Source organism: Gopherus flavomarginatus, chromosome 10 (genome assembly GCF_025201925.1).
Source record: "Gopherus flavomarginatus isolate rGopFla2 chromosome 10, rGopFla2.mat.asm, whole genome shotgun sequence".
Classification (NCBI taxonomy): Eukaryota; Metazoa; Chordata; order Testudines; family Testudinidae; genus Gopherus; species Gopherus flavomarginatus.
The window spans coordinates 9,021,532-9,037,253 of record NC_066626.1 but is presented as its reverse complement, the minus strand read 5'-3'; the positions used below and the strand labels follow the sequence as shown (position 1 = coordinate 9,037,253).

General features: G+C 44.9%; 1 protein-coding gene across 5 annotated transcripts in view; it reads right to left on the bottom strand.

Moving 5' to 3' along the window:
- Positions 1-10,646, bottom strand: part of PCBP3 (poly(rC) binding protein 3) — a 92,256-nt gene extending 81,610 nt beyond the window's left edge. For 4 of the 5 annotated variants that reach the window (XM_050916564.1, XM_050916566.1, XM_050916568.1 and 1 more), the window contains exon 1: positions 10,567-10,646. The gene's annotated coding sequence lies outside the window, so the exon portion shown is untranslated. Of the gene's footprint in view, positions 1-10,334; positions 10,395-10,566 lie in introns of those variants that run through there. The other variant, XM_050916565.1, reaches the window with a different exon arrangement.
- Between the last annotated feature and the right edge of the window lie 5,076 nt (positions 10,647-15,722).

The following is a 15,722-nucleotide window of genomic DNA, read 5'->3' as shown; positions in this document are numbered from 1 at the left end:
AGCTGAATGGCAAAGTGAAGGCAGGGTTCTGACTCATGCTATGGGTGCATGAATCTGCATCTGTCACTACCCAGGTTTAACCTTAGCCTCCGCTGAACACCATCTCTATTTCGGAGCACAAAGGCTTGGCAGCAACTTGACTTGAAAAGGCTGTTGCCTATTTTAACTACAGCTGGTTGCAAATTTCTCCTTGAAAAGGTTTTTACAATTTTTGGATTGTTAATTTTAAGAAATGCCTGTAGAACCACATGATTTGTTTTTTAAGAAAAATGTTTGTATGGTTCAAAATTTTCCAATTTTTGTTTAAATAATTCAGGACCATTTTTTATGTGTTGGCTTCAACTCATTTAAATAAAAATTTGGAAATTCTGCACACACAAAAAATCAAATGAAATGAAAATCGTTTTGTTTCCTTCAAAATTTTGAAAGCAAGTGGCCATTCTGTATTACCAGCTCTAATTTTAAGGACATCTCTATTGAAGTAAAGGAGATTATTAGTGACTCCAGCTGGCTTTCGATTAGGCCCTTAAGCTGGGACCATCCCTGCAGTCTGTGATCCTTCTACCACAGGAGATTACATTAGTCCAGAAGGGCTGTTCATGTGAGCAAGGCTTTGCAGGACTGGGCACTGTGTTTGAGGCTCGCCTCTATTGCTCCAGTACCTTGCCTAGCAAAATCAGAATAAGAGCCACACTTCTTGCATTCAACGTGCAGCCACTAGGAGACAGTGGAGAGCCCTCTAGGCTAGCATGGCTTGCTCTTGTGTTTGCTTTTTTGTCAAACACTTGTAAAGGCCCTGCATGGAAGTGCTGAACAGATCCAGTATCTACCAGCAACCTCCCATGCTCCCTATATGTACAACTGTGCCAGCTCAGCTGCTTTGGCACACTCATTTTGAGTTCCTGGATGCATTAGTCACACGCTAGCAAATCCTCAGACATCTCAGGCCATAAAAATGAAATGAACCACACAACACAATCAGTTCTCAGACTTCAAACACAGCTGAATCAATTTGGAAACCTGTCGTACTCTCGAGATACCCTACAGAATGTGGTCATCTATACACTGATGATAATGGAGTTCGCTGCAGGCTGCTCTAGCCAGCCCCCTGCCCCAGAAGCACATAGTGTGCTAACACCACACAGAAGGTAAACACACAGTGCAGAGCAGGCCTGGACCTCAGCCTATGTCACTGTGCTACTGAAGAGAGGGGTGCTGGCTGCCATCAGTTCCCATACAGCTCTGGGAGAAAGGCTGTCATTTAGTCTTTCAGAATTAGAGCAATTTTAACCTATTATTACAGCAGACAGTGGCTTTGTGTTATATCCGCCTCCTGCCCTCCCCCACCCCCGACATCCCCACTCCCTCCTCCTCCCACACGCTGTCATGTTTTGGCCATACCCCTAGCCACAATTTGCAGGCAGCATTCCCTCTCCATGCACACTGCTTTGTCTGGAACTGCAGTTCCCGGGCATGGTCCCCATACTGCCTGCCAAGACTCTTCCTTCCACTCCCAGCCCCAGGTAGGGCACCCAGCCCTGATTCCTAGCCATCCCGCTCATGCACTGCTCAAGCTCTTTCCCTGCCCCATGGTGCCAGGCCCCACTCACATCCTGAAGCCATGACTTCTACTTATCGCCCTCAGTCCTAGCCTTACCCCACACCTGCTGTGGCTCCAGCTCCCACGTCCCTGTAAGCTACAGACCTAGCCCCATCCCTCGGCCATCCCCAGGCCTAAAGTTATGTTTAAAACTTTACCCAGGCACCAGGCGTTTTCCAGGCCTTGGTGTGCATTGTTGTGAGCGTTGGGTAAGAACACAACCCCTAAGCTCTGACAGGGCCCCTTGGACAAAGGTGGGTAGGTCCCCCATGACATACCAGGGTACAGGTATATCACAGCACTCATTAGTCTGGATTGTATCCCAGTAAGTCACATATCCCCATTGCTGCCCTGGCCAGCTCTTTCAAAAGCCCTGCCCAGGATCCCAGGAAAGCGGGGAGAGCCACCACTATTTCTAGGTGGGAACGGGAGACCTGTGCAAGAACCACCAACCCATATACGAGCCCTGAGATCAGAAGTAGGCCCCGTCAATTTGTGCTGGTACGACTGTGCAGGACTTGGCCTGTGTTTTCCTTTCTACCTACGTGCAGACCCCATTAAGTCACAGAGGCGTCACATTCTGCAGAGGAATAGATTCACCATCCTGCTCCCATGGGCACACTTCAGTGGCCTGAAGGAGGGGATAGCTGGAGGTGAGGAACAGAGCGAGGGAGCGGATGGCAAGAGGCCCAATAGAGAGACATAGTCAGTTTATGTAGGCCCATAGACCCGAATCCCAGGAAAGGAGGGAGCTGATTTATCACACCATTGATAAGGCACTGCAATGCAGCACTGCACAGCGCTCTGGAAGCATCTTCCTGCTGAGGGGGACCTGCCTGCTCCATTGGAACCAGGCAGCTGGAAGAACAGCATGGACCCCAGAGCTGAGCCAGCGGCACGGAGGCGCTGTGTGTTTGGTCCTTTATCTGCTATATGTCGGGGAGCTGTGGGTATTAGGGTCTGAACCTCTGCTCCTTCTTTGGTGGGACAATCCCCTTGCCCCGCTGGAATAATTTAGAGAAAATATGACAATAGGAATCTCATGGAGTTTTCCTCTGCCAGGGCCCCTGCCACAGGAGGCTACAATCTGTCACAGAGCTATGAGAAGCAGAAGCCAGGGGTCCAGAACCCTTCTTGCCCACACTTACCACTGGACGACACTCCCTCCCGGAACACGCATGGTCCATTGATTCATTCAGCTACAGAGTTTGAGGAGTTTATACTGAAAGCACACACTGATCTGGATTAACTAGGTCTGACGGTCCTTGTCAGGGTGCATTGTCGTGGTGAAACCAATGAGGTGAAAAGAATCCTTCAGCATTACCACTCCCCTCTCGTCGGCAAGCAGAGCTGAGAAATGTTTCTTTCCTAGGATCCTTCTTTGTGGGAATAAGATCATCCACTATGGTGCAGAGCTTTGTGAAAATATTAATAAAGATCCAAGTTCATTACCATTGCAGTGAGCTGACAACGTTTTTCAGTCCTGTACAGTGCTCAAAATCCTGCTCATTTCCTCAGATCCAAAGCAGATCTCATGATAAAACTAGAGTGGGCCAGGAAATGGAAGGTTTTTATGTGAAAAATTTCAGGTTCTTGGCAAAAAAAATAAAAAATGAAAATATTTGGCAGAAAACCAAACAATTTTGGCTAAAATTAAAAAATCCCATTCAAAAATGCTATAAAACTGCCTGATGGGAGTTGCACTTAGAATCATAGACTATCAGGGTTGGAAGGGACCTCTGGAGGTCATCTAGTCCATCCCCCTGCTCTAAGCAGGACCAATCCCCCACTAAATCATCTCAGCCAGAGATTTGTCAAGCCTGACCTTAAAAACCTCTAAGGAAGGAGATTCCACCACCTCCCTAGGGAACCCATTCCAGCGCTTCACCACTCTCCGAGTGAAAAAGTTTTTCCTAATAACCAACCTAAACCTCCCCCACTGCAACTTGAGACCATTACTCCTTGTTCTGTCGTCTGCTACCACTGAGAACAGTCTAGATCCATCCTTTTTGGAACCCCCTTTCAGACAGTTGAAAGCAGCTATCAAATTCCCCCTCATTCTTCTCTTCTGCAGACTAAATAATCCCAGTTCCCTCAGCCTCTCCTCATAAGTCATGTGCTCCAGCCCCCTAATCATTTTTGTTGCCCTCCACTGGACTCTTTCCAATCTGTCCACCTCCTTCTTGTAGTGTAGGGCCCAAAACTGGACACAGTACTCCAGATGAGGCCTCACCAATGCCAAATAGAGGGGAATGATCACGTCCCTCGATCCGCTGGCAATGCTCCTACCAATGCAGCCCAATATGCCGTTAGCCTTCTTGGCAACAAGGGCACATTGTTGACTCATAGCCAGCTTCTTGTCCACTGTAACTCCTAGGTCCTTTTCTGCAGAACTGCTGCCTAGCCACTCGGTCCCTAGTCTGTAGCAGTGCATGGGATTCTTCCGTCCTAAGTGCAGGACTCTGCACTTGTCCTTGTTGAACTTCATCAGATTTCTTTTGGCCCAATCCTCTAATTTGTCTAGGTCCCTCTGTATCCTATCCCTACCCTCCAGCGTATTTACCACTCCTCCCAGTTTAATGTCATCTGCAAACTTGCTGAGGGTCCAATCAACGCCATCCTTCAGATCATTAATGAAGATATTGTACAAAACCTATCCCAGGACTGACCCTTTGGGCACTCCACTTGATGCCAACTAGACATAGACCCATCGATCACTACCTGTTGAGCCCGATGATCTAGCCAGCTTTCTATCCCCCATTCATCCAGACCATATTCACTTTTGGTGCCACATGTCTCCATTCTCCTCTTTGGGCTGGGGTCTCTGGCTGGACAACATCCTTCCTTGCAGAGCTGTCATCATGGGAGTCCGCAGCTGCAATGCATCACAGGAGCTGTAGTCCAGTCAGGGCACCCAGCCTATAGAGTGGAAGGGATCATGAGGAATCTGAACTACAAACCTCATAAGCTATTGTGATGGCATTTCCAAATTTTAAAAAAATTGATTTTCTGTCCAGTGTTTTCAGGTTTTAATCAAATTTTTTTCATTTTCAGCTGAATTTTTTTTAGTTTTTCAGATGGAATTTTCTGTAGAAAGCAGACACATTTCATGCAAAAATTCTGTTTAGTTAAAAACTTAATTTTCCATTGACAAAAAGTTTTGATGGAAAATTTTCAACCAGCCCTAAGTCAAACTTTATCAAGAAGTAGTGGTCTCCTCACATCCGCCATAACATGATAAATGTTGGTAGCTTTTATCAATCCTAAAGAAAACAAACTGCAATTTCCTGAGTGCATCTTAAAAAGGTCCCTAAAACCAAAACCCCATGAAAACATTTTGTAAACTCCATAGGCTCCTCAGTATTTCAGGACTGTGGAGTTCAGCTATGATAGTGGACACAGTGGGCCCAATTCTTGGCCAAAACCAATGGCAAAATTCCTATGTACTTCAACAGACCAGGATTCAGTACTGCAGGCCAAAAATATCAAACTTCGTTGCTTAAAATTAGGCCTGTAACCTAGAGCGGGGCAAAATTTTCATCCAAAACATTTTTTCACTAAAATATGCAGTTTCAGGTCATCCAAAATATTTTGCAGAAATTTTGTCAATTTCAGCAAATTGTTGCAGTTGAATAAAAAAGAATAAATATTTTGGAAATGTCAAAATGAATCATTTTAATATTTCCAGCTAGATTAACAAGGGGACTTATACACCATGCACAAACCTGAGGAGGGTGGGGTTCTTGCCTGCGATACCCAAAAGCCCCACAGTTAGCGCACTCATGTGGGAGGCCTGGGTTGAAATTCCACTATGGGGTAGTCAAGTTTGAAAATGCTGGCCAATAGCTTCCTCTGGATGAGCGTGCTAGACTCCCACTGCCTCAGCCATTCTGTGCACCACAACGTACTTGGCGGGGCTGGCTGCAAACTGTCTCTCAGTTTCATTAGGTGGGAATAGCCTCACGGCAGGCAAATTCACTGCTCGTGATTTCATTTTTGGTGGTGAGGGAGAAAGGCAGGAAAGAAGGTTTAAATACCTCCAACTATTTAGCACATCCTCAATGTTATTAAGACCAACAGCTTGATACCTTCCAGAGACTCAGAGTCATAGATTCCAAGGCCAGAAGGGACCATTGTGATCATCTAGTCTGACCTGCTGTATAGCACAGGCCAGAGAACTTCCTCAAAACAATTCCTAGAGCAGATCTTTTAGGAAAAAATCCTGTCTCGATTTAAACATTGCCAATGGTAGAGAATCCACCATGATCTTTGGTAAATTGTTCCAATTGTTAGTTACCCTCACTGTTAAAAAATTACACCTTATTTCCAGTCTGAATTTGTTTATTTTCAACTTCCAGCCAGTGGATTACTTTATACTTTTGCTTGCTAGGTTTAAGAGCCGATTATCAAATATTTCTTCCCCATGTACGTACTTACAGAGTGTGATAAAGTCATCCCTTAACCTTCTCTTTGTTAAACTAAATAGACAGAGCTCCTTGAGTCTATCACTACTAGACATTTTCTGATCCTTTAATCATTCTTATGGTTCTTCCCTGACTCCTCTCCAATTTATCAACATCCTCTTGAATTTTGGGCACCACAACTGGACACAGTATGCCAGCAGTGGTTGCAACAGTGCCAATACAGATGTAAAATAATCTCTCTACTCCTGCTTGAGAGTCCCCTGTCTATGCATACAAGGATTGCATTAGCCCCTTTGGCTACAGCATCGTACTGGGAACTCATGTTCAGACGATTCTCTACCATGACCCTCAAATCTTTTCAGAGTCACTGCTTCCCAGGGTAGAGTGCCTGATTGTATAAGTTTGGCCTACGTTTTTCATTCTTAGATGTTCCTTGTTTGAAAAAATAACTGATTTTTTAGATATGGGAAGCACAGTAGATCTAAAATACTTGGACTTCAGTGACACTGTAGCATATGGGAAATTAGTAAAATTACGGAAGAGGATCAGTACAAGAATTGTAAGATAGATAAGAAGCTGGCTAAAGGGGAGAAGGCAACATGTGCAGAAAGGTGAATTACTGGATTAGAGGGAGGTTACTAGTGGAGTTCCTCTAGGATCAGTCTTGGGATCAATCTCATTTAGCACTTTTATTAATGGCCTTGGCACAAAAAGTAGGAGTGTGGTAATGGAATTTGCTGATGATATGAAGTTGGAAGACATCATCAATACAGAGAAGTATCAAAATATTACATAGAAAGATTTAGATGATCTTGAAGATGGGAGTGACAGAAATGTGAAGAAATTTAATAGTACAAAGTCTAATAAGAATTTTTGCTACAAGTTGCAGGCTCATCAGTTGGAAATGACAGAGGGGAGAGAGACTTGGATGTGTGAGTCGATCACAGGATATCCACGAACTACCAATGTGATGTGGCTGTGAAGCAGGCAAATCAGATGAGGTGTTTCTAGTAGAGAGAGAGGAGTATTAATGCCGTCGTACAAGCCACTAGTGAGACCTCATCTGGAACACTGTGTACAGTTCTGGCTCCCATGTTCAAGAAAGGTGAATTTAAACTGGAGCAGGTGCAGAGAAGGGCTACTAGGATGATGAGGGGAATGGAGGGCCAATCTTATCAGAGAGGACTGGAAGAGCTTGGCTTGTTTAGTCTAGCAAAGAGGAGGCTGAAAGGGGATCTAGTAATACATTGGGAGGTGGAGGGCAAATACCAATGAGGGTGAAGAGTGAGTTAAGAAAAAGGACAATGTTGGCACATGAACTGATGGATATAAACTGGCCATGAACAAATTCAGGCTGGACATTAGAAGTGGATTTTTAACCATGAGAAGGGGGTGGTTCTGGAACAGCCTCTGGATAGGAGTTCTGGGGACAAACAACCACATTGATTTTAAAAGAGAGGTGGACAAATTTATGAGTGCGATTGTATGATGGTTTTGCTCATGACAGCAGCAGGTAGGGCTCAACAGTCCTGGGGCTCTGTGGTGGGGCGGCTGCCCCACCCCCATGAGAGAGGGGGCTAGAGTAGGCCAGAGGGCTGCACAGGCTGGCAGACAATTAGGGAAGGGCCTACTGAGAGCCAATCAGGGCTGAGATTACAGCCAGCCAATCAGGGCTAGGCTAGGCCCTATATAAAGGCAGCCCAGGAAGGGCACAGACAGTCTGTGCCAGACTTTCATGGGGGAAGGTCTCTCTCCAGAGCAGGAGCCCAGCACCTCAGACAGAGCAGTGCTGGGCAGGCTCATGGGGAGCATACTAGGGCTCTGGCCCAATACTTGCCAGACTGCGAGCCCTGACTGAAAGGGCCTAGAGGGTGTGAGAGGGGCCAGAGGGGAAGTGGCCCAGGGACAGTTGGACAAGGAGAGAGAAGGAGGGCAGGGAGGCTACCATTAGAGGGTCCCTGGGTTGGGACCCAGAGTAGTGAGTGGGCCTGGGTCTCCCCCTTGTACTGCACATGGTGGTGAAGTGGTCAGAGCAGGCTGCAATCAGCCCTTGAGCCAGGACATAGACTGTGAGGTTGTGGGTGGCCACTGCTGTTAAACAACCCCACTCCCCACCCCCCGGAAGGGGGTGATGGTGGACTAAGGGGCACTGCCGGAGGGCAGGGCCCTGAAGAGGATGCCACTGAGTGGGGAGCAATGCGGGTCCGGACACCAATGGAGGACAAGAGATGGATGGGACACCACCGGCAGAGGGTGCTCCAGGACCACTAAGAGCCAATTCCTGGACTGAACAGAAGGAGGCGTTGCAGTGGTAAGTCCCAACGCTGCGACAGGCTCACTTCCGGTTTATGTCTTATGTTCCTAAAGCTTCAGCCAGCCACCTGCAGGGGTCAGGAAGGGATCTCTCCCCCCAACCCCCCACATATTCTGGGTTTGTTTGTTTTTTAATTTCCTTCCTCTGAAGCATCAAGGCTGGAGATGGGACACTGGATGGGGAGGGCCAGGGCTCTGAGGAGGCATTCTCTCAGGAGCTTGTCTAGCTGGTTCTTTCGTGCATGCTCAAGGTGTCACTGGTCACCATAGGTGGCATGGGAAGGAGTTTTCCCCCAGGCCAGACTGGCAGGGACCTCAAGATTTTTTTGCCTTTTTCTAAACTTTAAATGTGGGGAGTGGGTCACTTGCTAGGATTATCTGGGCATATCTCAGTCATTTCTCTGCTGTTGCAGTGGTCTGGGCTACCAACGGACCTCGGTCCCTCCTGTTCTCTGCCTGTGGCACAGCACAGTCAAGTCTCCTTTGGGTCTCATTTCAGTTGTTGGGTTTAGTGCTGTTGATGGCCTGTGCTATACCAGAGGTCAGACTAGATGATTGCGTGATCCCTTCTGGCCTTAAACCCTGTGACACTTTACATTTAGCCATATTAAAACACATTGTTTGCGTGTGTCCAACATACCAAGAGATCCAGCTCGCTCTTATCACTGACCTGACCTCTTCATTATCATCTACTCCTCCACATTTTGTGTCCTCTGAAAACTTTATCAATGATTTTATGTTTTCTTCCAGGTAATTAATAAGAACATTAATTAGCAAAAGGCCAAGAACTAAACCCTGTGGAACCCCACTGGAAACCCCACTGACAACATGCCTTCTCAATGACAACTCCCCATTTACAGTTACATTTTCAGACCTATCAGTTAGCCAGCTTTTAATCCATTTAATGTGTGCCGTGTTCATTTATATCTGTCTAGTTTTTTTAATCCAAGTGTCATGAAGTACCAAGTCAAACACCTTGCAAATGTCTAAGTGTATTACATCGGCACTATTACCTTTATCAACCAAACTTGTAATACCATCAGCCACTCCATTATCTCTCACACGATTGATGTCAGGCTGACAGGCCTATAATTACCTGGAACACACCATTCACCCTTTTTAAATATTGGCACGACATTAGCTTTCTTCCAGTCTTCTGGAACTTCCCTGGTGCTCTAAGACCCATTGAAAATCAACATTAATGGTCCAGCGAGCTCCTCAGCCAGCTTTTTAAAAACTCTTATATGCAAGTTACATGGACCTGCTGATTTTTAAAATGTCTAACTTTAGCAGCCACGGTTTAACGTCCTCCTGAGATACTAGTGGAAAGGAAAGAATGTTATCATATGATATGACTACATCATCCATTTTTTCCCAAATACAGAACAGAAATATTTATTTATCACTTCTGTCTTTATTGCATTATTATTAATCATTAATAATATATATAATTTTATAGCTGTGTTCATTTCCCTTCTAAACCAGTTCAACCTTATTCCTCTGTCATAGGATTGTGGCTTTTTGGACATCTAATGAAGTGTTCATAAACTTGTGAACCTCAAGTGAAAAATAAGGTGGAAAGAGGATCGCTTTTGTTTTTTCTGTATCTTACATACTCCAGTTCTCCTCTTGACTGGGGAGGGGTTGGTTTAAGTAAAAGCTTTCACCTCATTTCTCCCTGCAGCTTGATCCTGCCATTAAGACCTAATCCTGTAATTTTCAGCAATGCATGTTAGCAGCTGGGAAGGACTAGGATGCAGAAATGTCAGGATTATGACGTCAATACAGAATATCATGATCCTGCTCAAGATGGAAGGAGCAGGAAGAAAGATTGTTGTGACAAAAGATAAACATCTCTGAGCAAAAAGGTGCAGTGGTTATCAAGAAAAATAGGTTAAGAGCTCTTCATCAAGAACACAGAAACATACCTGTTCCCTCAGCTCCAGGCCTCCTAGCTCCATTATTCTCTCCTTACAAATCCTTATTCTAATGCTTACCTTATTGCCTTCCTCTCTTCCCTTCTCAGATCTCAGAATAGGCTGTTCACTGGTCTGATTCCATCCTCCATCACTTGGAGGCCTGAGCCTTTCAGACCCATGGTTCACTCAGGTCATTCACACAGACCTCACTACAGTTATTAAAGACATCATGGAGCAAAATCCAAAGGCCTCACTTCTCTCCATTTTGTTGCTTGGCCCATCATCCTCTGTGGCATTCACTACAACCCACCTCCTCATTGCCACAGGATGTTTTTCTGGGTTCTGCATGCCGGTGATTTTCCTGCTTCTCATCTGATTGATCATTTAAAGGATTTTGCAATCAGAATCTTCCTTGCTCCTCTGAGTGGGTGTCTCCTAGGGCTCTCTTCTCAGTCACCTACTCTTGCGTCTTTGTACTTCCCCCTTGGCACTGTATCTCTGCACATGACAACCGACAATATAATTGGTTCATTGCTGACAAGCAATTATGTCCCACCTTTCCACCCTCACTCTTGTATAGCCGTAATGCTGTTTCAGCCTGTCTCATCTCCATGTCCTTTTGGATGAAAGCCAATTACTTCAATTCCTACAATGGTGATCTGAAATCCTCTCTTCAGACACTTCAGTCTGAAATTCATGCAGCATGCCTAATACTGGCTCTCCTTCGCAGTCTGCATTTCACTCCCTCCCTTCCCCCTCCCCATCTTCTTTTCTTCACTTCACCTGCTTCTTATCCAACTGTACTTGATGTTTAATACCATCATCTGAACAGTCCTCTCTACCTTTCCCCTCTTACAACTACTCTCCCACTCTGTTTGCTCCCTTTGTCCCTGGTCTTAAAATCTTATCCTTTTTCTCTTGCTCTCCTTTACCATTATGCCTTCTCCTTGCTAGTCCCAACTATTGGGAACTCTCTCTTTTTCTTTATTTTCTTAGGGCCAAATAATTTCCTATGGATATTCAAAGTCGGCCTGACTTTATTATCCAGTCCCAGAAACACTGTTTCTATCTATCTTACATAGCCCCATTATTATTTTGTTAGCCTGACCTAAAGCAGTAAGTTCTGGAAATCATGTGTTAAACCCAATTCCCGTAAGATTTTTGCTTTATCTGGCAGCTACACTTTCAGGTTTCTTCATAAAGCAGATCTCTGAACCTTTTGTGGTTCACCTGTCTTTAGTCTGACTACATTCTGAGAATAAGAGTCTGTCCTGGGATCAAGATCTTTGTAGTACAGGAGCATGAGGAAGTCACCAGGGGGCCAGTTATAACGCCCTCATTCTATGGGTCAGTCTGCACAGGCCCTGGCCCTGACATGATTTAAAAGGCTGCTCTAACTTATGTCAGTTGAGGCTGGCAGAGTGGAGCTCTGCCCTGCTCCCTTCTCGCCCTGACAAACCCCCCTACATTGATGTGGGGGGTGGGAAGTTGGGGGCAGAAGCTGGCACTACCAGCTTTAAGGCAGCTGAAAGTTCCCTTGTCTGAGGTGTATTTGGAGCAGGGAGTGGGGAAGAGGATCGGTAGGGGGAGCACTTACAATGGAAATCAGGCCTCCAGAGCTAGCTCAGACATTCACATCTGGGATAAAGCTTTGCCCTTTCATGTAGGCCATCTTCAGCTGTTTTCACTGGGTGTTTTGTGTGTACAGCAGGGGACTGAATTTGGTCCACTGATTTTTTTTCCCCAGAAGACTATAATGTGCAATCATCAGTTGGCTTGAGCAATTCCCAACCCTTCTTTTGGGATCTTCCTTTTCAGTAACCTTTATTCTAAATTTCATATATTTTAAAGAGCCCCTCCCTGCTTTTGTAACTTGAATGTAGCCTGATCTACGAAGACTGAAGCGAAAGGCAGAAATACAACTTTGTGTGCCTTCCCCAAGGAAACTCATGTAAATAATGACAGATTTCACCTCTCGAGATCAGAAATGATAGGAGGTGACATAACCTTCCACTTGCTGTCGTGAACAGTGAAGATACACTGGGTGGACCAAGCAACAATCTCAGCTCAGCTACAGAGAGCTGTGCAGCTGTAGAAAATCCTAGCTAGCTGTCCCAACAGTTGAGTACTATGGTACCATGCCTCAGAATACTGCAAGACAGTATGTGCTAACATCTGAAATACACTGATTACCATAGCAATTGGGACAGCAGAATACAACCTACTATGTGTAGCTAAAGGAATGGAAGCATTTCCAAGCAGATGGATAGATAGTACTTTATGCCATGTGCTTTACTGGCCTCCATTATCCCAGATCCTTTGGGTCTATTTGCTGTGATTACATATTCTAGTCCAGGGGACAACAGTATTGGAAGTGATCCTGAAAAATGTCAAAGTTCCAGTCATCATTTTCCAAGTAAATGCTCCCTGCTGAGTATCGATGGCTTTCTACCGGCATGAAAGTTTGCCAAATACTGGGCCTGATTCTGATGAGAAATGTTAAACCGGCACCAATGAAATCATAATCAGGCCCATTATATCACCTGGTATTAATAGCCCTTTTTATCAAAACCAGCCCAGAGTGTGACTGGAACATCGAACTGAGTTAAAATAATTGTCCAATGGTAGTGATCTTTCATGCTAATGAATCTGAATGGAGCTGCAACTATCCAGGCTAATTATTGGAAAGATAATGTAATTAAGGCAGAACAGTAACTTAATCTGACTAAAAGAGTAAACTGCAAGGAAGCATAATTTTTTCCATTCATTTTTCCAGTTTTCTCATGTGTGTTAGAAGCTGGGGAATACTGATAATTCTATCATTTTCAGGAATATCATTTTATTAATTTAGAGAGTTCTTCAGGTTTGTGTGGCTTGAATGCTTGTTCCTCTCACCAACGGAAGTTGGTCCAATAAAAGATATTACCTCACCCTCCTTGTCTCTCTAATATCCTGGGACCAGCACGGCTACAATTACTCTGCATATCTTAATAACTTGGCTTACAAGCAACCGCCCTATATACTGCTAACTGGTTCAGCATATCACAGAGCTCCAGTCATTCATTAAATCCACTGCCAAGTTTTAAGCAGTGCCCAGTCACACAACAATGAATGCATTTAAGCCCTCCTTAGTAAATGATTTATTAAAACTATGAAGAAATGTTTATCTATCCATTAAGATTTTGGAGGATTGATTGCAGGTATCTCACATGCAGACACTATTAAAAACAAAATGCCAGATTCTGATCTCTCTTTCACTGGAATTTACACCAGTTTAAATAGATCAGTTCCAAACAGAATGCAAAGTTAAGCACATGCACAAGAGTTTGCACATTCAGGGCCTTAGCAGTCAGGCTTACTAGAAGTAATTAACTGTGCAATTCCTCAGCAAATGAAAGCAAGTGTCAATACTGACATATTGGAACTCCTGCACGGTTATGTGAGTGATCTCAGTTCCATAGACTTCTCAGGGAACTGACAGCATTCAGCATGAGACAGAGGCACTTCAGAACTCATACACTCAGGGAACAGGCTTACGATGGGACGAGGAGAAGAGCAGCAATGGTTGCTTCCCTGTAACTTGGGGGAAAGGTGTGCCATCTCCCTAACCATGCCAATTGGAAAACAAGACAGTAGGAAACAACTCTAAGGATCGTGTAGCAGGCTTACAAAAGATCGGAAATAAGAACATAAGAACGGACATACTGGGTCAGACCAAAGGTCCATCTAGCCCAGTATCCTCCTTCCAACAGTAGCCAATGTCAGGTCCCCCAGACGGAATGAACAGAACAGATGATCATCAAGTGATCCATTCCCTGTCGCTCATTCCCAGCTTCTGGCAAACAGAGGCTAGGGACACCATCCCTGTCCATCTGGCTAAAAGCATCATCACGCCCTCAGGAAGCACACTAAATTTCAAAGTAATCTGAATAACCGTCAGAGTTCAGAATGTCGCAGTTCAGGGCAACAGCACCTGTCCCCCTCATGGTTCACCAAGGGCACACACCTAAAGGTTTCTGCCTCCTCAGCCATCACCTCTCTTGGGCAGAGACTTGCGTCTCTCTCCTTCCTGATGCATGGTTTTCTGGGCTGCACAGTTCCCTACCTACATTGTGATATACCCAGCAAATCAGATTGCCTACCATGCCAGCATCTACACTTTGCTTTCTCTCCGGTGGCTCTGAACAGCATGACTGCCAGCAGTTATAAGTTACCGCACAGCTCTTTATAAGCAATCACATTTATTCTTAAAATAAAAGCATTACAAAGAAAACAAAACACAAGAAAAGAACCAACATGCATGCTACAAAGCTTACCAGAGGTCACCCCCAACTCCAACCTTGGACTCTGGTAGGAGTCAGTTCTTCAAAACCCACACCTGGGTTTGCCCCACAGTTATAAGTTCATAACTGACTCATTCAGAACCAACAACTACAAATAGTTCAGTCTTTCCTATTCAACTTGGGCCTTTGATTTTGGCCTCATGTAACAGGTGATCAGCAGACAATGGCCTGCTCCTCAGGGCCCAGCTTCAAAAGGCTGGGTTTTGGCATAACCACAGGTGGAGAATTTGCATTTCACCTGTCCCTAGATATTCCCCAGGAAAACCACTTCCCACATCTTGTTCAAAGAGTCCATTCTTGTCTGGCACTATGTTCAGTATAGTCCTTTGCACTCCCAGGTCTCACATCTGTCACATAACATCTCCCCCTTCCAGAGTTACACACAATCCCAGCCCAAAACAACAATAACAATTCATTTCATACAATGGACCAAAAGATACTTAAACTTAATTCACTAAATTCTCCCAAGGATATTGCAGGAAATTGCCATTTCTGCCACACAGAGCACATAAAAGGATGGGACTAGAAATTGTCTAGCTATTTTTCTATATTGGTATATTTACAATGTAAAAAATGTACATTTTCTGACATACCATTCTCAGTCTGGGTCTCCCAAATGTTTAATGGGTGTCATGCACTACCTTGGATAAAACTCGACTGATTGAGACCATCTGGAAATGCATCATATCAACAGTTTGATCTCCAGTTCTTCACCAAAAAAAACCAAACAAACCCCACCTAGAACCATTTTTAAAAATGGCTTGTATCTCCAGAGGTCCTGGCTCAGCTGACTCCACATTTGGCTCACTGATCCAATCCGGCATCTTCATGAGGCATGCCTCATTCCAAAGAAATCCCCAAAACATGTCAATTGTAGAGGACTTAGACAAGTCAGCATTCAAACAGATGACTTGATGCAGTCTTAACTCTAGCGGTGCTGGTGCCCCAGAGGGCAGCGCATAGGACAGAGGAGGAGAAGGGAGGAAGGCAGACAGATCTGCCATTCTTATTTTGTTTTGATGTAACATTCATTTAATGAAGAAAGTGACCAGCCCTGGGACAGGCCTGTTGGCCCCAACTAGGGGATGCTGTGTGCGGTGCAGAGGGCGGAGCCTCATGGAAC